The sequence below is a fragment of the Pinus tabuliformis genome, chromosome J, assembly GCF_031772625.1.
Source record: "Pinus tabuliformis cultivar Carrire ecotype Pingquan chromosome J, CPIR1, whole genome shotgun sequence".
NCBI lineage: Eukaryota > Viridiplantae > Streptophyta > Pinopsida > Pinales > Pinaceae > Pinus > Pinus tabuliformis.
In genome coordinates, this window is record NC_142295.1 from 248,590,494 (window position 1) to 248,615,735 (window position 25,242).

Genomic DNA, 25,242 nt, shown 5'->3' on the forward strand with positions numbered 1-25,242 from the left:
AAAGCTACAAGTGACTAGAAAATGTAAACTTAGGTTTGCTTTTGGGTCAGCATTTGTAGATGAGGTTGAGTTAGACATAGTTCCCCTGGATATATGTGGTATTACTTTAGGAAATCCTTACTTGTATGATAGAAAAGCCATTTTCTATAGAGCTGAAAATAAGTATCAACTCACAAAAGATGGAATAGAATATACTGCAAGAGATCATCAACTCAAAAATAACAACACTCTCATAAACTCAGGGCAGATGAAAATAATTGTAAATTCATGCAAGCAATTTTTACTAATGTTTGTAAAGGAAAAGAAACTTGATAAAACCAATGTATTTGAGGGATGTGATGCTAAACAGAAAGCTGATTTAGAAAAAATTGTTTCAATATATGATATCCTATTTCAAGAACCTAAAGGTCTGCCACCCAAAAGGGAAATTTTAGATGATATTCATTTGCAGCAAGATGGTCCATTGCCTAACATCAGAATATACAGGATATTCGCTTTAGAGAATGCAGAGATCAAGAAGCAGGTATAAGAGCTACTCGATAAAGGGTTCATAAGGCCAAGCACATCACCATGTGGATCTCCAATCGTGTTGGTGAGAAAGAAAGATGGTTCGTGGAGGATGTGAATTGATTACAGAGTGCTAAATAAAATAACAATTAAGCATCGTTATCCCCTTCCTCGCATTGATGATCTATTGGATCAGTTGAAAGAAGTTGTTTACTTTTCCAAGTTGGACTTGCATAGTGGCTACCATCAGGTCAGAGTTGCAGAGCAAGATGCATGGAAGACTGCTTTCAAAACGAAGCAAGGGCTGTATGAATGGGTAGTTATGCCTTTTGGCTTAACTAATTCTCCTGCCACTTTCATGAGAGTTATGAATGATGTACTCCAACCTTTTATTGATGATTTTGTAATTGTATATTTAGATGACATTCTTGTTTTCAGTAAAACGTGGGAAGAATATTTGAAGCATGTAAAGCAAACTCTACATGGTTTGAAAAAAGAAAATCTCTATGTTAAGTTATCAAAATGTGAATTTGGCAAAACATATTTGAATTATTTGGGTCATATTGTAGGGGGTGGTGAATTGAAGATAGATCCCTCTAAGGTCGAAGTCATTATGAACTAGCCTAAACCCAAATCTGCTATAGAAGTTAGGAGCTTCCTAGGGGTAGCACAATATTGGAGAAAGTTTGTTGCTAACTTTTCCTTAATTGCAGCTCCCTTACATGCTTTGAAAGGATTGAACAAGGTGTTTTAGTGGGGAGGAAAACATCAGAAAGCCTTCGACACCTTGAAAGAAAATATTAGTGCAACACCAGTACTAGCATTCTAGATCTTCAAACACCATTTGAGATTGAAACAGATGCCAGTGACTATGACATGGGAGCAGTGTTGATGCAACATGGTAAACCCATATGTTATCATTCTCAGACATTTAATTCTGCAGTAGTTAATTATCCCACATATGATAAAGAATTGTATGCATTAGTGCAGAGGGTGAAAAAGTAGAAACATTACCTATTTGGCAAAGAAATAGTTATACATAATGATCATCAACCACTTCAATATTTACACTCACAAACTAAGTTGCAGCAGTCACGACACTATAGGTGGATGGGTTTTCTACAATAGTTTCATCTAGTCATCATATATAAGAAAGGCATACACAATAAAGTTGCATATATGTTTTTTAGAAACTGAACTCAGATATTCCACAGTTTTCATCTTTGATTTGTCAACGTTTCGAGTCTAGACCAAGACTCATCATCAGGACTTGTTTTACAAAGGAGAGAGACAATAGTGATAAATAAGGTTAGGTTGAGATGTCCAGTCTGAGAGCTAACCAGCCTAATGATATGAATATAATCGCCGTAACAAAATTCTACACCTGCGTACTTCAAGGCGAATCACAGAAATCTATAGTCCATTATCGTTCCTTTTTATTTTAACCCTTGTCTTTTCAAGATTACGTATCTCCTTCCATGTTTCTCCTCTGTACAGGGTCAAGATAATGGATTGTAGATTTCTATGATTCGCCTTGAAATATGCAGGTGCAGAATTTTGTTATGGCGATTATATTCAAATCATTATGTTGGTCGGCTCTCAGACTGGACATCTCAACCTAACCTTATTTATCACTACTGTCTCTCTCCTTTGTAAAACAAGTCCTGATGATGAGTCTTGGTCTAGACTCAAAACGTCGACAAAGCAAAGATGAAAACTGTGGAATATCTGAGTTCAGATTCTAAAAAACCAAACCATAGAAATCTACAATCCATTATGCAGATATGTTGTCTAGACCAATCATAAATGCAACTACTATACTTAAGCATAATTCAGTATTGCATGAAAGCTACATTGAACAAGATGCTCAAGATGTATATGCAACTTTAAGTCATGGCAAACAAGTAGAAGAATTGGATTATCATATTAAGGACCAACTCTTGTATCATTTGGGAAAGCTATGCATTCCACAAACTGAAAGAGTTAATATAATCTGAGAAGCACATACTTCTCTAATATCAGGTCATTTTGGTGTAAGTAAAACAGTTGCATAACTGCAAAGATTCTGCTATTGGCCAAGAATGCTTGAAACAATTTCTAGATATATTAAAGGGTGTACCATGTGTGCTAAAAGAAAGCCTAGCAATAGAAAAATAGGCTTGTACACTCTACTTCCAGTTCCTTCTCATCCTTAGGAAAGTGTTTCCATGGACTTTGTTGGGGGACTGCCAACATCTAGAAAAGATCATGACTATTTATATGTTATTGTGGATAGGTTCAACAAAATGTGTATTTTAACACCTTGTAACAAGCAGATTACAACTGAAAAAACAGTAAAGTTGTTCTTTCAGCATGTTTGGGTGCATTTTGGGTTACCCACTTCCATAGTATCTGACCGAGATTCCCGATTTGTTGGGAAGTTTTGGTCAAGTCTGTGGGAATTGATGGACACCAGATTGAAGAAGAGCACAACGTTTTACCCACAAACAGATGGCCAAACAGAGGTGGTCAATAGGACAGTGATCTAGTTGCTCAGGGGCTATTGCAGCAAGCATCCCAAGCTTTGGGATGAAAATTTATGTTATGTGCAACATGCTTACAACCATGCTAAACATTCTTCTACACAAAGATCTCCTTTTGAGACTTGTTTTGGGTTTACACCACGGTCTCCCTTAGATTTTGTCTTTAGTAAAGACATAGTAGTTGATGGACATAGTGATGTGGACAAAGAAACCAAGTTCATTGAATAGATCCAAGAAATTCACCAGACAATGTAGGAACAATTGGAAAAGAGCCAAGCCAAGTACAAGGCAAGGCATGATAAGCATTGAATTGAGCATAGCTTCCAAGTTGGTGATCAAGTCTAGTTGTACATCAACAAAGATAGAATGTAAGGTGAAGGTAAGAAGCTGAAGCCAATAAGGTATGAGCCTTTAAAGATACTTGAGAAAATTGGTGAGAATGCTTTTTGCCTTGATTTTCCAGCTTACATGCACATCTATTCAGTAGTTAACGCAAAAAACTTGAGACTATTTGAACCTTCATTGATTGAAGATCCCAAAGAGAAAGTCAGTTTCCTTGTATTGATGATCTGTTGCCTAAATATCTCAATGAGTTATAGGAAGATACAGTTCTGGATAGGAAGGTGAGAACTAACTGTAGAGGGGATGTTGAGTACCTCAGAATTGGACTCAAAGGTTCAAAACCAAGTAGTGCAAAATGGATAGAGATTGGGCAAGTGAGGAAGCTATATCCTCACTTGGTTGATGCTTACAAACCAAATTTTGGTGGTCCAAAAGCCTTTTCAGTGGGAAGGCTGATCCAAAATGGATCCAAGAACTCTCTAAGTCTTCAAAATCACTTAAAATAGCAGAAAACACTATTAGGACCCAAAAACACCAAGAAATAGTGGAAAACAGGCTTATCGGTGGTCAAAGGAGTAATGCAAAGTAGCTGTCAGATCTGGTCGATCAATGGTCCAGATCTGGTCGGCAAATCGCAATCGGCAGTGGCAAGTGAAGGCTATCAGTGAAGACCACACGAGATATGCAATAGCGATCAGTGGGGTCAACAAGGATCGTTGATCAAGTGCGCAGATCGACAGCCCATGTTGCATCACAACATCATGTCGGCAAACCACAATAGAGTGCTCACCAAATGGGCCGAGGTTATCGCAATATGCAATTGCGATAAATTGCATTACGATATTGCAATCGGAAAACAAAATGAAGCGGGGACATACATATATACATATGTGCGATGCAATAGCTGGACCCGATGGAAATATAAACACTATTTTATAAGATTTGATATCCACCAAATGGCATTTTTAATGTATTTTTGCATGTTTCGTTTATTAAACGAAACCTGAAGGGGAGCACCGATGCGATGAAAACCAGACCCAAAAGGGTTGGGGAATGAAAATGAATAATATTTCAAATCTACCCAAAGCCATTTTTATGGGATTTTTAGTGTTTTTACATATTTTCAAAATGAAAAGGAAATCCACAAAACAAGTGGGATTTTGGGAGGAATAAAGTGGTAAGTGGTTTGGGCCGGGCTCCGCCCGAGCCCATACATTGGATGCCACGTGTGAAGGTTGAGGAGAGAGAAAACCACCCTCATCGGGCAGTTAACCCTCATACGAAAGTGCCGCCCGAAATGAACCACAGTCATTGGATCTATATCTCCCAGATCAATGGTGGAGATGCGAAGTCAACCTAAAGGTGCATCCGATAGAAATATAAGGTGAATTTATGAATGTTTGAAGTCTGAAAGACTGTGTTGTGGTGGATTTTCCCGAGTTTGAAGGCATTTCTATGTGTAACCAGAGAATGGTTGTTTAAGGGATTTCAACGGCCAGTTGGACTCTTCCGTTGCAGAATAGGTGGCCACCTCCCCTAAAAATGTTAGCAATGATTATTTAATGCCCAGAAGGGGGATTCGAGTGGACAGAGGCTAGGAGCCAGAAAGCTCAAGAAGAGGAAATGAACAGACAACGCAGATTGGCTTTAAAGCCACAGAAGATAGAAGATAGGACAGGCAGTGCTGAGACAGAGATCAACAGAGACAGAGAGTTAGTAAGGAGAATCTGTGTACTCAAAGAGACCTGGGGGATCTGTTATATCTCCAAATATCACCCTTGGTATTTGTGATGCTTGGTTTATGGCCTAGGGCAACCCCTCCTTCCAAACTTGGTCCAAATATTTTAAAAACAATGTTTTACTCCCTGTATGCTACTTTTCCCTGTGATAAAAGCGTGTACACATGGGTTAGTCAATACCCAACCCACGTATATGTGTTAAAACACTTAAAAAAATTAAATTTCCTTAACTATGGGTGGAGTTCACGGGTTTTACCTATTGATTACCTCCTAGTTCCCATGGCCCAACTGTTTCCCAACTAAAAAACTAATTGGGAGAAGTATAAATAGACTTCTATGGGAAGGCCTTAAGGAGGAGAGAAGAGATAGAATTAATATACTGAGATTATCCCCTGACCAAGTCTGAAGTATCCCTGTGCTTCAAGCACTTCCCCAAGTTCAGGAAACCCTTGTTTCCTTGAGTGTTGATATTCTCCCACTTGCTTGAGATATCATGGTATTGGTTATGGAAGGAGGTTGTTGAAGACTAGGACTGGACGGATCTGGAGGACGGTTCCGCTTGGAGCCAGAAGAAGAAGATTCAGGTGAACTCTTTCTGTATCTATTATAACTTTCTACAATAAAAAGAAACACTGTCATGTTTTTGAGATTGACTTTGTTTGTGCATCAGATGTTGTTGTTGTAATCCATGTATGAATGATTATTTTGATGTATAGCTAACCATTTTTTTATACGATATAAGTTGATTTCATTAAAATGATTTATTATATGCTGATATGTATGTTTGAATTGGTTGATTTGTAGATTCGAAGATCATCAGGAGTTGTAGAGGGTCCGAACCCTGCTGGAACTACCCAAACAAAGGACATTTGGGTATGATCGTTATCACATAGTTTGTTTATATAAGCATGTTGTCTGAGTTGTATGCGTGTTTCTTACTGTGGATTGCTTTTTTGTCTGTTGGGGTTCCAACCCAAAACCCTAGGGTACTTAGTCCCGTAACAGAATTAGTGACTTCGCTGGGGATAACAATCTTGTTATTCCTAGTTTGGGTTGTTCAGTGTCAATTAGGGCTCAGTTCTTGGTTTGCTTGCTGTGATAGTATTGCCTGCTCCTATAGGAACTCAGACCTCAAGTTTGATCTTTTTGATCAGGCCTTGTTTTTTATTTTTCTTGCAAAACTTAGTATACGCATCTTTGTCTGTTTACAGTAGCGTACACACGCTTGTTTCTGTGAAGTGAAACTGCGTATACGCAAGTTTCTTTTGTCAGAAGTGTGTGTACACACACCTATGCTGGAACACAGTCGCATATACCATTTTTTTCATGCATTTTCCAAATCTTTCTACCCAGAAATATTTGTTTCTTAGCTTGTTTGGTTTCTAAGTGGTCAGTTTCTATCTTTAGAATTTAATTATTCAGTGAGCTTACTGTTTTGAATTCTCTTCTGCTTTGAAAAGTTTTGGCCTAGGTTTGCTTTTGAGTGAGTTTTATGATTTGTGTTTGAACACACAAGACTTCTTATAGAGGTTCTTGATTGTTCTAGTCTTCCAGAACATAAGATTGTTTTCAATCTTTGTGTCAAGCTTGATTATTGGTCTACTTGCTTTGCTTTTTGTCGTTTCGTGGCCTTACACCTTTTCTTTATTTTTGAAAGTTTCTTTTCGATGAATTAGAAAGTGTTTCTTTCCTACCTTCTTGGTCAGTTTCTCAAAGCTCTTTTGCTACTTTTGGATCGTTTAGTGCAAGTTGAAACCATTTTTTGTTTAAGTTTTCATTTGTGTCGAATTGGTAACTTACAAAGTTTCCTCGAGATTTGCCTTGCTTGTTTGGAGGAAAATTTGTATTTGAAACTTGCATTCTTTTCAAACATTTAAGTTGTCTTATTAAAAGTTATAAACAATTGCTTTCATTTCTTTTTAGAGTGATCTAGAATCTTGCATTATCATATAAACCTTGCACTAGGGGAGTTTTGCATTATTAAAGCATCAATAGTCTTTTTAGCTTTTGTGAGTGTGAAGTCTGCTATAAGAAAATAAAAGGAAAAAGTTTTTTCTTTATAGAAGTTTCTTAGAACCCAAGTAGAAATTGCTTTTCATTGAAGAAAAAACAAGTGCATTTCATATAAGTTAGTTTTTCATTAATTTCTTTTGCGTCATACAAACACCATTGGTTTCATTTCCATATTGTCCCTTTGACTTAAAAGAACAGCCACTTAAAATCAAGCGCTTAATAAAATAAACTAGAAATTTTTGTATTGTCATCAGAATACACCAACAAGTTTTAGGTTTATTTAGGGCCTTGGATTAGGCGAGAGGAGAGTAAACTCTCCAAGGCCACTCTAAATTGTAAAACATAGAAGTCTGATTAAAGAGTGAAATCCAATAGCATTAGGGAGACCAGGAAAGCTTCGTGACTAGGAGTTAAGCACGAGGGTTCATGAAGATAAGGATGAGAGATACCCCCTCTCTTACTTGTTGGATCCTACCTCACGACTGTTCTGCCTGGCTTCTGATACGAGTTGGTGTCTTTAGTTTCCTATCCTAGGGATCTACATAGGTGGCTGCGAAGGGGAATCCTGTGGCACCTAAGGTTGATGTTGCGTCATGTTCAGTAGTACTTCTGGAGGGCACCCTTGTGAAGCTTGGGGGCTTGCATCGGCAAAGGCTGTTGTCTGGAGGTTAGCGTTGTTATGCTCCTATACCAATAGGTGTCATATTTCATGATTGACTTGATGAGCTATGTAATATGTTCATACCTTTCCTTGTTGCAAAGGTTTTCCATATTGTCAAAAAATCAAAAAATTTAAAAAATGTAAAGAGGGTATACCCTAAAAGAAAAATCAAAGGGTAAAAAGAATAAGATGGTCAAAAAAGTGAAAGAAAATGAACCCCACCAAAAAGAAAAACCAAGGAAAGTGTGCAAGCCTAAATGCCACTACTTTTTACTCTTGTACAATAAACAATTGTGTGCAGCTTGTTAACTTATGCCACAATTGATGAATAGTCAAACAGCTTAAGCTTGGCTAGTTCATATTTGAATTTCATGTTTTAGAAGTAGAGAATAAAATCTGACCAAACTGTTTAATCTTGGCAGATAAGTAGATAGGTAGAGTGAATAAAAAGAGCTCAATAGTTTAATCTGATCCCTTGGATGAAATAAGGCTAGACTTAGATAGATATCTACATGTAAAAGAAAAGAAAGTGTGATAAGGGTTTGCCAGTTTAAGTGCACCCTAATAAAGAAGTAAAAATGCTAGGATAAAGTAGGTAGGGTAAGTAGATGATGGTTGCAGAATAAATGTGTGGTGAATGGTTAAGTTTAATGCTTAAATCTTTTGCTTTCATCACTTGGACAAAGCACAACTCACATTGGAGACAACACATCAAGGAGACAAAGTCAAACTAATTAACTTCTTTACTCCATTTTTCTCAAAAAATTCACTAATTTCCCCTAAGTGCTAAAGGTACCTATAAACAAGTTAGGGGGGCTTAGAGCATTTCTCTGACTTTTGGAGGGACTGGACCCTCGGCCCAATAATTTGAAATACCTAAAGCACTTAAATCCCCTTCATCAATATTCACCCCTTCATAAAGTCACTCATTCCCTTTATAAAGCTTTTCTATCTACATGAAATCCTCATATATCATTAGCCTAAGGTATAAGTGTTGTATGATGAGATGCATTTTTAGAAAACATTAAACTTATCGCTTTCCCATTCATTTGGTCATATTAACCACCAATGTTATTATTATGTAAATTCCCGAATAAAACAACTTTACCCTCTCCTGTATTATTATATTATACAAAACCCAAAATTTTTACATATCCTACCCCTTTGGTTAAAATATAACCATAATCTGTTTTAAAATAGGATTAATGAGTTAATCAGTAACCCATTAAGAACCTCGACCCTCCGCTCCAATAAACAGGATTAATTAACTCTCATGGTTAATTAATAACCTCAACAGCCAATCCCACCACCCCCGATGCGATTAATTAATTCTTAAATGTATCGGGCCTGCCTCCATTATATCCCCGTCACTTCAAAGCCCTGATAGCCATCCGATCAATGTGCCCAGATCCAACGGCTTTCGTGCATATCGCATGACCCTTTGCGACCACGCGTTAGCGCGTGATCGCAAAGCAGTTTTTGTACAGTGCCTCCGCCACGCATCGAGTAATCTATGGAATCGCTGGCTCGAGGCTAAATACCACCCTTCCCCATAAGCGGTGCGATAGAAACCGCTTACCACCTTCTACTAAACAACAAAATGTCTCATCATTCATCCTTTCACTCGCCAATACCAACCATTTACCCGTTTAAACACAAAAACCCCAGTGTTGCTCATTTTCACCTGATTGTGTAGTAAAACCCTTTGTAAGCTAGCTGTGCCACCTGAAGCCTCTGTTAACCAATTCGAGCATGATTTACCTCCTAAAAATCATTTTGGACTCATTCCATAGACCTCTCAAGCTCAAATGAAACCTTTTCGACCTCCCCTGCAAACCAATGCTTTCTTAACAATTTGTTTTGTTTTACAAGTGATCAGAAGACCACATCCTTGGATAAACAGTCTTAATACTAGTCGTAAGACATGTTTACTCCAAGATTGTTATCAAATCTATTCAAATAGAGATAGAAGATAAAACATACAGTAAAAAGACAAGTAGAGGAAACATGAAATTAAATGATTTACTGTTGAAATAGACAGTAAAAACCTAAAATATACAGTGAAGGTAAAAGGACACAGTAAAGAACAGTCAAAGTGTATCAGGATTAAAGAGTATCAGATTGAAGGGCAAGTCAAGTAAATCAGCTAGCATGAAGATAAACAACAGGGAAGACAGTTACAAAATAGAGTATACAAATTCATGTCAAAGTAAAGACAAATGAAAAAACAAAGCGGTAAAATTAAAAAGTAAACAGTAAACAGTAAGAGTAAACATGAAGACATTAAGGGTTAAAAAAAGATGAAAGCACTTTCACCAAGTACAATGAAGTTTATCCAAAGTAAAAGTGAAAAACAGTTGAAAGGAATTTAAGGTTAAACGATGAAATCAGAATAGAAATGGTACATTCTTCAGAAATTTCTTGTTTAAGTCATAGTTTTGCAGAAACTATTGTGGCCACTCCAACAAGTATTTTGAGAAACTGGAGGAGGTTTTTGTTCCCAAAAGTCTTGTCTACAAAAAATCTCACTTTTTACATAGGTATTACCAAGAGGGAGATAAGTGCATGTCTTCACAACCTATTTTTCAGTTTGTGCAAAGTCCTGTTTTTGACATCTTTTTGCAGAGAATATTATGAACAACTGGACATGAAGTTTGGGAAACCGAGAGAGGTTTATCTCACAGACATTCCTATCCACAAAAACCTCTTTCACTTTTTACATATATATTATGGATTGAGATATACAAGCATATCATTTGACCCTAAGTTTGCAGAATTTCTGGGGCAGAATGCACAAAGGAAGGATGCAGTTAGTGACTGGGATGCCTCATCATCAACTAAGAGTTGCTACCAAATTCGACTTTCTCTTCTTTGTCACCATAAATCCATAAACATATTGCCAAATAGATTCATTAGTTTGGAATTTCCTTTATTAAAGTTCTATTAATGTAAACTAGTTGGAGATAATTGTGAAACTAATGTCGATATTTTTTCAAGATATTTCAATTTACAATTAGTATAAATACTTCTCCATTTGAAGTATTTTGTGTGGATTCTTAGACATTGCTGTAGTACTGATTATTTTGGAATAAAGTGCTATTGGACCAACTTTTGTATGGTTTGCTGGATAAAAAATTGATGCAAAGGACTTTCCACAGATTTCTTGAATCAAACACCGGATCAATAAGTCCTCTATACCTTATCTTTTAAAGTTTTCCTCATTTATTATATCATCTATGTTTCATATCTGAATGATAAGTGAAAAAGAGTAATTCGGAACATGCTTGATTGCACTCTGTTTTCAATCGTTATTATTCTCTATGTTTTGTTCTGAATTAGGATAAACAGTGAAATCTTAATTGCTCCTGTTTTCTAGTTCGTCCATTTTGATTACTTAGTAAAGAATACTTAACTGCTCTTTATTAGTAATAATTCAAGTTCCCTCTTTAAATAGGCTGAAGGATTCTTAACTGCCCTTCACCCATTTTGAGCCCATCCCATCTATTCCAAGTTGTTATTTGTACCCTGTTTGACCATCTGGCCCTGTGAAACCATCTTTTGTTAAGAAACCAAATCCAGTTAAGCCATCTTTCTTTGACTCCATTATCCCAATGGCCTAAACTACTCAGTCCTACCCCTCTACTATTGAATCTCACCACCCAAACTCAAACAAAACTCCTAAACTTCACAACTAGCCTAATATCTTTCAAAACCAAGCTAAATCATAAAGAGAGAGCCCTCTCTGGATACAGATTGCCTAGATTCTATATCTAAAAGTTGGTTTGTGGTTACCTCAGACCCCTTTCCTCTTCCTACCAACTTCAAGGAAAATCTAAGTGATAACAAGCGTAACTACCTATGATACCTTCGCTAGTAGACCTGGGGCGTAATTACCCAAGTTTATTTTCAGAAGGCCCTTATTATTAACTTTCTTGTATTTTTGTGTTTGGTCCTAATCACCCAGAGCGGAAATACTTGGAAGTTGTTTGATTGCTGATCTCTTTAGGGACATTTTTAGTGTGTGTTCTGTGCTCCTAGTCAGCCTAGCTTTCAATTTTCTTGAGTCTTTAAGTAGATCTTATAAAAATAATTCAAAGTGGTTGTCCGAACATCTCAACGGTCCCGTAGACTTCGTGGGCTTTCACCTGCAAGTCCAGATCCTTCTCCTAGAAGGTGTAGGAGCAATTCTGCCAGTGGTTTTCAACTAGTGGTAGCAGGCGCATCGGAGATTGATCCTCCACTTGGGGGCATTAATTTACAAGATATACCTGGTACTACTACAGAGTTAGAGAGGAACACACCAGTTCTTTCTCGAGTACTCTTCCAGTCGGAAGAAAAAATTGAAGTAGAAGAGCTTTCAGAGTCGGTTGCGGCTCCAAATTCTCCTCTCCCTCCTGATCATCTAGACTTATTGTTATACATTGGAACTCTGACTCACAAGCCTTCGAGCCCAGGTCCACACACATTTATCCCTTCGATGACCACTGTTGGAAGCATGGCGTCCACTATGAGTGTTGCGAGCATGAAGACTCCCATATCGGTGCAAGGGGGAGGAACTATTTCCATCCCTTCTAACACTCCTGACACATCCATATTTGGGTCCAATTCCATTCCATCGATGGGTGGAAGTTCTCAGGCTAATGCATCCAGTTTTGGATTTTTCCCTTTTCGAATGCCCTCTCAAGGTATTCCTTCAGTTCCATTGAATGTACCATGAACCGCCTCCACGTCCATGATGAGTGGATCGACTTCTTTTCAGGGTTTCCCATTTGGAAGTGGTCATATACCACATTCCAATCTGATAGTAGGGTCTATGCCTTTTCCTTTTACAAGTCAAGGCAATGATCCCTTTAAGAGTTAAACAAACCCTGCAGTTAATGGGTTAGGAGCTAGGAATCAGTTTTTCGGCCAATAAGGGAATGTGCCGTATTCCTCGGTTACTTCATTTCAGAGTTTTCCACCCTTAGCTAATGCTTGGAACCCTTATTAGGGGCTGTCATCTCCTTACAATACTTCGTTAGGGGGTAACTTTACCGGTTACAGAGGATTTTCGGCTGGAGTTGGTCAAACTCTGAATTTTGCTAGACCACAAGGATCACCCTTTGGTGCAGTAGGTTCTATAAGTTACTTCGAGCAACCTGGTGCCTTTCAAAATCTAGGTCATTCTTTTCAGACTTTTGGGAACTCCACCCAATCTGGGTGGAATCCCTAAGGTCCCCCATGACTTCCTTTTCTAGCCACGCTTAATCTTCTAGACTTAACTAAGTTGACAAATGATCCAATTAGATACAATCTGGCTTGGCCTCCGGTCCCAACCAAACTTCCATCGGATATTCCAAAATTCGAAGGGAAGAATGGTGAAGACCTAGGCAACCATGTAACCACGTTCCATTTATGGTGCTCATCCAACTCCCTGATCGATGATTTGATCAGGTTGAGGTTATTTCAGTGCACCTTAACTGGGAATGCGACTAAGTGGTATATATAGTTGCCAGGGGAACCTTTACTTCTTTCGCTGATTTGGATAACATTTTTTAAAACCATTTTCAGTTGCCTGTCCATTATGAAGTCGAAACTGAGCTTCTGGCTAATTTTCGTCAAGACACGGCTACTCACTTTTCGAATCATATCCAGGAATGGAGATGGAGAAAAAGGCTTATCAAAGCCGAAATTCCACCAGAATTCTGTCTCGAATGGTTTCTAAAATCATTACAACCTGAGATCTCCAAGGATGTTTCTCTTTCTAGTGTTTATTCGGAAGAGCAGGCTATCTTTCGTGCTCAGCAATTAGAACTGATATATTCTCAGTCTGGGACTCTTCAGAAAATCTTACTTGATGCTCCTAGATCCATGGTTGATGTAGCCAAACCAAAGCCAAGCCCTCACGTTGATGGTATAGTTGGATTGGTTGATGCAAATACGGTGAACCTTTTGAACCAATTGTAGCAGTTGTCTCTACAAGCTGCTTCTTCCAACCAGGCCACACTGTCTACTCCTTCACCTTCCCAACCTTCTTCCATAAACACCGTTCAGGCCTCTAACCCCAAAGGAAATAAACAATCTGATGGGAAGCAGAAGGGACAAGGTAAAAAGAAGAATCAGGAAGGGAAGGGTAATGCGAACAAGCCTAGCAACGGTGCTGGTGAGGGTAGAAAAGATTCTAAGAAAAAGGTTAAATTTCCATGCAAGTTATGCAGTGGAGATCATTTGACTCATCTATGCCCGAAAATTCTAGATGCTCAGCGCTTGTTAGTGCAACAAGGGTCTTCTAGCTCCCAAGCTATCTTAACTAACCCTTTCCCCCAAGGGCAGCAGTTTCTTGCTGGCGTGAACTCAAACCCTGGTACCTCTGCAGGGGGCAACCAAGAAGGGGACAATTCCTCAAATGTTTTCATGAAGAGTTCTCATGTTAATGTGGCTACACAAGCACATGATTACGGTGAAACAGAAACATCTAAGGATAAATTTGTTCCCGGAACTATGGACCCGCTTCATATTGTGCGACCCTTTATCGAGTTTATACCTCGGATACCAAAAAGGTTCTGCTAAGCAAATGACTATTAACCCTAATGCTAAGGTGACCCAGAACTACTTGATTGTAGAAGATATGGCTCAAAGTCCTTGCGCTATGTCTGCTTTAGAGGTACTCTAGTCGTGTCCTAATCAACGAAGTCCTTTGCTTTTAGCGATTGGGGTAGTGTTACACTAAAAAATGTCACCATGACTATTTACAGTTAGTATGGCTCTATCAACAGTCATGCTATCCTCTTAGGCAAGTCTTATGCCTCTGCTCTCCATGTCAAACTCCAAAAAGAGAGAAAGTCTTTATAAATGTATTTATCTCTGGGTATGCAGGTTCTCTCAACCTTACCTGCGGGTACGCACCCAATGTTCACAAAAGCTGCGTACTTGTACGCTCTGTATGTAAAGGGGCAGGTGCGTCCCCCTGTAAAGGTCAAAATGCGCAAGTTTCATCTTTAAAAAGTTACTTGTGGTCATTTCTAGAGCATTCTAGAAGGTTGTTCGACGTGTATTGAGCGCCTCCAGATGGTTCATGTACCCCTATCAAAGAGGAACTTATCCCATCAATAAGGGAGCTATCCCATCCAAAGAGGGGATTATCCCATTAATGGTGGACCTGAATAACTTCTTCTTGAGCACTATAAATACAGGCATTGGGCCAGAAGGAGGGGAGGTTGGAAGCTAAACATTTCTAAGGGTAGATGCTGCTGGAATTAGGACTCCCATTTAGAAGCTTGTGAGGAGAGATTGCCATCTTTGCTTATTCTATTTGGAAGTGGGTGAGCTTTGTCAAAGTAAAGGAGAACTCTTGATGGACCCTGGGAGGGACTTGCACAACACCAAGGCTCAGGTTGTATTTGTTCCTTTTGTTTCCTATTAATGCAAATGAGTCCATTCTTCTCAATAACTTGTTATTTATGAGTTGTTTCATGTACTCCTTGGTCTATGTGTTAAATATGTTTTATTCTATGAGATTATCAAGTGCTATTTAATCGTTTGATTGTTAGTGGATGCAGGTTTCAAAGTGAAGGAGGAGCTCATCCGGATCAGTGAGGCTGGACTGCTACAACAGCGTTGGACTACAGGTAGGATCTAAACACTTGATTTCTTATATAGTAAATGCATGTTTAGAGAAGGATTGCTCTTGTTTGTCTTGTTTGTCACTAGAGAGTCTTAGGCTCCTAGGGAGGTTGGTTGTGTCCGCACTATCGACTCTTTCCGCCTGACAAAATGGCGACTCCGCTGGGGAATCCATTGATGTGAAAGTCTTTTCCTTTGTATGCAACTTTGATCTGAGAAAAGTCATTTGTTTTCTGGTTTTTTGCTCTGTGACTTTGTTTTTGGGTGGGTTAGCTTAGGGTTAGATTGAATTTAGTTTTTCTTGGTTTTTTCAGTAGGACGCACCCTATGAGTATTGCACAGTGCGTACTTGTACGCACTGTTGCTGTGTGCACAGAGCGGGCCCGCACCTGGCTTAACCGGTTGCCTGCGTCCCCTGCTAAAAATTAAGAAATTTCCATCTTTTGCATTTTTCCTCTTAGATTTTGCTTTTTCTTAGATTTTACTGCCCAGATCCACTGGTTACCTGCCATAAATCTTCACCTAAGCTAATTTCATTAGCATTCCTGCTTTAAGCTTTCATCAATTGGGTGTTTTGAGTCTCTTGTTGAGAAATTCTTGATTTGATTTCCTTTGGTCATTACTTGGAGGTTTCTCTCAGTCTTTTCACAATTTTGCATCTTTTTGCTTCTGTTTTTGCAAAAAAATTTCCCCCTCATTCGCTGGGGGGGGCTAAATTGTGTATGAGTGTTAATCGCCTCTGAGTGTTTTTATTTTTTGACCTTTGGAACTCTCACCCAATTTTCTCAACTTGCACTTGATTGGTTCTTAGATCACATTAGAATCGTCTTGTGTTTGAGAATTCTCTTGCATAGATCACATTTGTATAATTAGAATTCTCATTCTCAGGATATGAATGAAAAATGTGCATAGATTACATTTGCATACTTTTCAAGTGAATTGTGCATAGATTACAATTGCATAGTTTACATTCTGAAAAATCAATCGTAGATTTAGATCAGTTTTCTTTGATTTGAATTTACACAAAAATAAAAATAAAAATAAAAAGATTTTGGAATTGATTTGCATTAGTTTTTCTTGATGAAATTAGTGCATTAGAGAATTTGTTATATTTTCTCTTAGTGATCAATTTTTTGCATTGTTGGAAGTGAATGGAAACTCTCTCCTTACTTTAGTTAGGATTCATCGAATTGAAAAAATTACATTATCATATTCGATTGCATTCAGTTGAGTCGGGTCATAACACCATTGGTTTCATATCCATTTACCCATTTAAGTAATAACAGCCTTAATAACACAGCGCTTAATTAAAATTCATCTAGTAATTTTTACATTTCTAGGGCTCTGATACACCAATATAGCTTAGGCTAGTGTCTTGGAGTAGGAGAGTAATTAACTCTCCAAGACAGCAAAACCAAACAAGTAGCTCATCTTGTGGTAGGATAAATCCAACTGTTACATTTATGCTCTGGGAAAGCTCCTCTTAAAGGAGAAGCACGAGACCGTGTCCGAACCAGTGAGGGGATCAATCCTCCTTCATTGGGAAAGACGCCAGATACACACGTACTACAAACGGTAAACCTCGAATTATTGTCGAGGAGCCTGGGGTCACTTGTCGGTAAACTTTGGATTATTGTCAAGGAGCCGGCAAGGGGATTGAGCTTGTTACTCTACCCTTGCGTGCTATCGGGTCATAGACTGTTCCCCCAGGTGTATTTGTTGCTGTTGGTGACCTTAGTGACCATTATCTTTAGGATTCTACCCAAGGTGACGGTGGAGGGAAGATCCCACTGTACCTGGAGCAGACGTCGGCTAGACTCACTTGGAATTTCTGGGGGGTTCACTTCACTCGAGACGGTTAAAGTGGAGGAACTTGGTCCAGTCTATTCATTAAGCAGGTTGCCGGGGTAACTGTCCCACCCGCCACTTCTGTACTGAATTCTGCGATGTTGGATTTCATCACCAACTAGTGTTTTCGGTCTGGAAGGTTACTGTTTGTGTGTGGTTTGACTCCTAGATTTGATAGCGCGCGTTAATTTGTTTGTTTTTACTTTTAGAGACCATAGGTGTGAATTGTGAATTTTAATTGTTAGGTGTGAATTGTGAATTGTTAATTTTAGTTTTAAATTGTTAATAAAATTCACTGAAGTTGAATATAATGGCAAATGTTCTGGAATTTACCAACCTAGGAACCCCTCCTAATGAGAATCCTAGTACTTTTCCTTACTTTGGAAATGTTGGTCCTCCTTATATGGCTACTTTGTCATTACCTGGATTTACAATAGGTTTACCGATATGGTTATTTTCAACTTCGTTGGCCCAAAATACTCCAATTGTTCCATCTCAACCAGATGCTTCACCTCAACAGAGTTCACCATCTCAACATCACCAACCTTCTGTTGACCCTTTACCTTCTTCGCCTAATTTTTCTTCCTCCATTTCTTCCTCTTCACCTGGTAAAAGCCTTGATGCTAGTAACCAGGAGGCTAAGAAGAAGAAGAAAGGGAAGAAGAAGAAGAAGAAGAAGAAGCAAGATAAGAAAGAAGTCAACCAACCAACCACGACTGTAAGTGTTAGTTGTGTTGAGGAAAACTCCGACATGCATCGTAAACCCAAGTACCCTTGCAGGCTTTGTAAGGGTGACCACTTCCTTGTCAATTGTCCTGGTATTCCAAAGGTCTTGGAAGTATGGTCAGAAAAATCTCATCAACTTTCTATTGATCCATCAACCAGTGATAGTCAGGTTCCTGGGAAAAAGGGTAAAGTTAGGTTTCCATGTAAGTTATGCAAAGGGAGTCATCAAACTCACATTTGCCCTCACATGGATGAAGCCTCAACATTGTTGGAAAACCTTACTGTTCCACAGCAAGAATTTCCAACTGGTTACCATAAACTTTCTCCCAACCTCCCGTCAACTGACGGAGTGATTGATCAAATTTCAAGTACAGTCAATCACACTCTTCCATTGGAGAGTGAAACTCATGTCACTCAGGTTGATGATCCATTAGTTGATCAAGTGGTCAATTCAATTTCACATTCGGTCGATCACACTCTCCCTTTCGAGAGTAAATTTCATACCGCTGATGTTCTTCTCGTTACATCGGATTCTTCTATGCTGGGGGGCATTTCACCTGTTTCTACAGAACCCCCTCCAAGCACTGAGGTCTTTTCCTTTGATTGGAATAGACTGACAGAACCTCGTCTTCCTTCCTCCATCCCTTTCCAAATCATTGTCAAGGCTAGTGGTAGGGACATACATCGTACACAGGTAGATGAAGGTGCTTCTGTTAGTATTTTATCCTCAACTGTTTGGAAAGATTTGGGTTCCCCTCAGCTTGCGCCTATTACGCAGAATCTGAAAGCTTTTAACAGAACCATTAGTGAACCTTTAGGGATCCTTCCTAAGTTTTCCATTACCTTGGAAGGTAAAACTGTCTGTATTGATCTTATGGTAGTTCGAGGTCCCTTGGATTTCAATTTACTCCTTGGACGAGACTATGTTTATGCAATGAAAGCTTTCGTATCGACACTCTTTCGCGTGATGTCTTTCCCTCACAATGGCAGTATTGTGACTGTAGACCAACTTTCGTTCCCTAGTCTTGTTTCAACTACCAATAATATGACATCCCTAAATGTTCCTGATTCTAAAGTGGTATCTACCCTGCCACGGGTTAATTATGTGGCAACTGGTCCCATGTTTTCAGTTACCGATGTAAGTGAGCCTCTCACTGTTTTCTCATCTTCCTTTGATTTAGATCCGGTAATTGACATGGAAAACTCTATGGGATTACTTGAACACGATGTTCTTATCCCTTTTGTGTCCCTTGACATGTGTTCCTTCAAGAGAACTATTCTTCCTTCTGATGAAGACCTCTTGGAAGCCATGATCAAGGTGTGTCCATTGACATGTCTTTCTTCCAGTTGGAAGCCATGATCAGTGTTCGAGAGGATAGTTTTTTCTTGTATCAACCTCGTTAAAAAATGAAACAAGGAGTGTGAGGAAAGTTCCTTTTACTGTGTCAACCTCGTTAAAAAATGAATCAGTGGGTAGGAGGATAGTTTTGTTCCTGTGACAACCTCGTTAAAAAATGAAACAGGGAGTCGTGAGGATAGTTTGTTCCCGTCTCAACCTCGTTAAAAAATGAAACTGGATCTAGTGAGGAAAGTTCCTTTTACTGTGTCAACCTTGTTAAAAAATGAATCAGTGTGTGTGAGGAAAGTTCCTTTTACTGTGTCAACCTCGTTAAAAAATGAATCAGTGTGTGTGAGGAAAGTTCCTTTTACTGTGTCAACCTCGTTAAAAAATGAATCAGTGTGTACAAGGAAAGTTCCTTTTACTGTGTCGACCTCGTTAAAAAATGAATCAGTGAGTATGAGGACAGTTCTTTTCTTGTGTCAACCTCGTTAAAAAATGAAACAACTCCCTTTTCAAGTCGGATCTTTACACGATCTTGAAAGTAAAGCTTCATTCCATCCAGCTGGTTGAATGAAATGAAGCTTGGGGGGCATGTACCTTGATTTGCGTCATTATGCTGGGGGCATGCGAACTTCTTGAGCATAGTTCCTTGTCTTGTGTCAAGCTCGTTAAAAAATGAAACAAGGGTAGGTTAAGTAGGTAGATTGTAGAGAGTAGTCATGAGCAAAGTTCCTTGTCTTGTGTCAAGCTCGTTAAAAAATGAATCAAGGATTTTAGAGAAAAGTTCCTTGTCTTGTGTCAAGCTCGTTAAAAAATGAATCAAGGATTTTAGAGCATAGTTCCTTGTCTTGTGTCAAGCTCGTTAAAAAATGAATCAAGGTTTAAAGTTCCTTGTCTTGTGTCAAGCTCGTTAAAAAATGAATCAAGGATTTTAGAGCATAGTTCCTTGTCTTGTGTCAAGCTCGTTAAAAAATGAATCAAGGTTTACAAGTCTTTCCAAGATTTCGAAAGTAAAGCTTCATTCCATCCACCTCATTGAATGCAATGAAGCTTGGGAGGCATGTACCTTGATTGGCGTCATTGTGCTGGGGGCATGCGAACTTATAACAAGCATAGTTTTTTCGTTTCAAGCTTGCGTAAACATGAAACTGGATTCGAGCATAGTTCTTTTCCTGTGTCAAGCTCGTTAAAAAATGAAACAAATCCTCCTCTACTTGAGTCGAGAGTTTGACTAGATCTCATAAATGTTAAGTTATATATTTAGGTTAGTTATTTCAGTGTTTTGCATAGTTTTCTTACAGTTTTAGGTCGAGTCTTTCAAACGATCTCGTTCATGAACCTTCATTCCATCCAGCTTGAACTTAGTTGAATGAAATGAAGCTGGGGGGCATCAAGCACAGTTTTCTCTCTGTTTCAAGCTTGTGTAAAAAATGAAACTACTCTGAAGCATAGTTTTTCTCTGTTTCAAGCTTTTGTAAAAATGAAACCTATCTCGAGTCAATTTCAGTTATTTTCAAGACTCGTTAAACTCATGAAAATTTTGAGATTATTTTGGTATCTTTCATTCTCGTAAAACAAATGAAAATGCTGAGTTCTTTCCGTCTTTTCTTGCTCATAAAGTAAATTGAAAGTCGGCCATATGAGTACATTTTTATCCCTTTTTCGAACTCATTAAAATTTACGAAAAAGTGAAAGCCATGAGTACATTTTTATCATTTTTTCGAACTCGTTAAAACTTACGAAAAAGTGAAACCTTGGAGTTCTCTTTTAAGCCCTTTTCAGACTCCTAAAACATGAAAAGATTGCCGAGCATTTCTTTTACACTCGTTAAAACAGAATTAAAAGACGGTCCCCTTATAGCCCTTTTCTGACCGTAAAAACAGGAAAAGATTGCCGGATTTTTGTCGTTTCAAATTCGATACTGGAAATAAAATGACGTGTCCTTGATCGCTTTTTACTTTTCAGGTCAAAGACACTAATCATGAAAGTACTCCTTGGTCGTAAGACTAAGCGGTTCCCCCAGGTATTATTTTATACTTTTTCGGGCTTGGGGGACACAAATCTACGAAAAAGTTCAACTTGGAGTCTTCTTAAGTTTTTCCGACTCTCTAAAATTGAAAAACGCTGAGTTTCTCCTATACTGGACTCGTTAAAATTTCACAGTAAAGGACCTGTTCGATTACAAACAAGAACGAACCACTCCTTCTTAGGGTTCGAATCAAAACTAAGTTGGACTCATCCGAAGGATGAGCTTATAATCAAGCATATGTTATCCTCCTCAAGCTTGTAAAAAATAAAGAGGTACTTGCCAGAAATTGTGGGGGAAAAGAGAGAAGAATGAGCCTATTTGTTATCTTTTGTCTCAGAAGAAACTTTATTACCACTCTTGGACATGACACTTTTCATTCACCTGGGTTGGGAAATCCTTTACCTCACAGTTGATCAAACCACATTGAAAGTCTTTAACCGGGTTCCGGGGATTAACTTTGAGTCATTCGTTACCAAGCCATCTGTTGTGTCGTTATGTGTTCAAAAGGTCTGCAAACAAAACTTTCATCTGCGAAATACTTGTCATCCATTTGACCATCCCTGAGTCAGTCCTTACAGCAACATTTTCTCCAACTTGAACTATGATTTCGTGTTGTGGGCTTGCCTGCAACGGGTCGCTTTCTATCGACATCAGCACATTATCTAGAGAGATGACTTAGAAATCGTCAGTACCTTGAAGTCTGCATGCATCAATGGTAGGTTTCTCGCCTTTGACGTCAGTTTACATCATTGACTTTCGATCGAAGGATTCCGTGAAATGTTCGACTTCAACTCATTCATTCACGTCTCATGGATTGTACTGGGTACTTTGAGAACCATTGACATTACTGGTGGTCTCTCTCACACTTGTTAACAGTTTACATCATCGACTGGTAATCAAGTGGTTTCTACCATGTTCGACATCAACTCATTTATTCGCATGGCTAGAATCGTACCAATTCGGGAAGTAGAAATGAAGACCCTGGATCTAGTTCCCACCATCCAGGCTGCAAGGAGTTTTGTATTCATTATATAGTAGACCAATTATAAACAAATGGCTGCGTCCATACTATGTCTACGCAAGTCTATGATTATGATGCACTACAAGATCATTCCTGTATCAGAGTAGTTAGTCTGTTAGTTAAAGTTTTGATCTGAGTATGGGAATGCCTACCTCAGCGATGATATAATCTTATACATGTATTTTGTGTTGAAAATTGCAGGTTCTGACCAGGCTCTCCACGAGATAATCCTTGAAATGATAAAGCGCTTCACCCTTCCTAGATAATACAAAACCCTAATCTATTACAGGCTTCGCACTTTAGGGGGCAATCTGTTACACTAAAAAATGTCACCATGACTATTTACAGTTAGTATGGCTCTATCAACAGTCATGCTATCCTCTTAGGCAAGTCTTATGCCTCTGCTCTCCATGTCAAACTCCAAAAAGAGAGAAAGTCTTTATAAATGTATTTATCTCTGGGTACGCAGGTTCTCTCAACCTTACCTGCGGGTACGCACCCAATGTTCACAAAAGCTGCGTACTTGTACGCTCTGTATGTAAAGGGGCAGGTGCGTCCCCCTGTAAAGGTAAAAATGCGCAAGTTTCATCTTTAAAAAGTTACTTGTGGTCATTTCTAGAGCATTCTAGAAGGTTGTTCGACGTGTATTGAGCGCCTCCAGATGGTTCATGTACCCCTATCAAAGAGGAACTTATCCCATCAATAAGGGAGCTATCCCATCCAAAGAGGGGATTATCCCATTGATGGTGGACCTGAATAACTTCCTCTTGAGCACTATAAATACAGGCATTGGGCCAGAAGGAGGGGAGGTTGGAAGCTAAACATTTCTAAGGGTAGATGCTGCTGGAATTAGGACTCCCATTTAGAAGCTTGTGAGGAGAGATTGCCATCTTTGCTTATTCTATTTGGAAGTGGGTGAGCTTTGTCAAGGTAAAGGAGAACTCTTGATGGACCCTGGGAGGGACTTTCACAACACCAAGGCTCAGGTTGTATTTGTTCCTTTTGTTTCCTATTAATGCAAATGAGTCCATTCTTCTCAATAACTTGTTATTTATGAGTTGTTTCATGTACTCCTTGGTCTATGTGTTAAATATGTTTTATTCTATGAGATTATCAAGTGCTATTTAATCGTTTGATTGTTAGTGGATGCAGGTTTCAAAGTGAAGGAGGAGCTCATCCGGATCAGTGAGGCTGGACTGCTACAACAGCGTTGGACTACAGGTAGGATCTAAACACTTGATTTCTTATATAGTAAATGCATGTTTAGAGAAGGATTGCTCTTGTTTTTCTTGTTTGTCACTAGAGAGTCTTAGGCTCCTAGGGAGGTTGGTTGTGTCCGCACTATCGACTCTTTCCGCCTGACAGGTAGTAGATCCAAAAAATTCTTTAGTGCTCACTTTTGACATGCTCAATGTCAAAAAGAGACTTCCTCACCATATGGCTTTTCAAATAAAGTCTACTTACGGGAAAACTAATATTTTTCGAACAATTATAGATGAGGGAGCTTCCACATGCGTAATGTCTATGTCATGTTGGAAGGCCATTGAATCGCCTTTAGCTGAACCTTCACCCACTCTCTTGACAGCATTTGATGGACATTCTCATAGGCCACATGGGATTATCCCGAACTTTGCTATATGTGTTGGAGGAAAGGTCGTTAATATCGAAGTAGAAATCGTTGATGCCAACCTGGATTACAATCTCCTATTAGGAAGGAATTGGATTTATGAAATGGATGCTATAGTGTCATATTTATTCCGCATCCTCTATTTTCCTCATGAGGGGAGAATTGTTAAAATTGATCAATTGGATTATTCTCTAAGTGACCCTCGTGCAACTTCGGATTCTATGGTTCCATTGGTCGATAACCCTCATCAACCTATCGAGAATTTAGGAGTTGGGATGTACTCTTCATTGATGGGTATATTTGATCTCCCCACTCCTATAGCTAGAATCAATGCCATTTCATCTTCCAAGGAGTCTTCACGGGAAGAGTTCTTTCAAACTTGTTATTTTTTAGACCCTTGGACCTTACCTTCATCTACAACCACATTAGATGAAGGGCAGGATAGCAAAATGGCATTCCTTATGTCTGCAACAGAGCTTAGATATCAATCGATCGTTAACTGTACAAACAACCATCCTACTCCTTTTTCAGAGGAGGAGTTAGATGGTGATGTGGCTCCAGCTTGGACACTTGACTCTACTTCTGCTATGGATTGCTTAGATACAGTTTTACCATTTGAGGAATCAATTTTAGAAGCAATGACTGGTGTAGATCGATCGTGGGAAGATTTACACCATCACTCATATTTTCTTCCTCCATTGAAGGAAGTCGAATCCAGGTTCTCCAATCTACTTACTAGCGATGCTTGTACAATTTCAAACCATTTGGCTCCACCACACATACGTGCTGAAGGTAATATGTCAGTTATTGAAAAAACCTTACCAATAAACATCTCTAGGAACCCTAATGTGATAGAAAATGTCTTCATTGGAGCTAAGTGTTCTCCTGAAGAGATTCAAATTTACATCGATCTCTTTGAAGAGTTTCAGGATGTATTCACTTGGTCTTATGAAGAAATACCTAGTATTGATCCATCCATCATTCAGCATGAGATCAAGACGTATGAAAACGCCAAGCCGATTCGTTAAAATCTTCCGCTGGTCAATCCTAGGAAAGCAACAACTATTAAAGATGAAGTAGAAAAGCTGCTCAAGGTAGGTTTTATATACCTCATTCCTCCAATGGAGTGGGTTTCTAATCCAGTCCTAGTTGATAAAAAACAAGAAACGATCCGAGTGTGCATTGACTTTAGGGATTTGAACAAGGCTTGTTTGAAAGACAATTACCCACACCATTTATCGATTAGATAGTTGATGAATATAC

The 25,242-nt window shown here is 38.8% G+C and overlaps 1 pseudogene; it reads left to right on the plus strand.

The window, feature by feature from the left end:
* Positions 1-25,242, plus strand: part of LOC149226697 (LRR receptor-like serine/threonine-protein kinase FEI 1) — a 72,613-nt pseudogene that overhangs the window by 21,840 nt on the left and 25,531 nt on the right.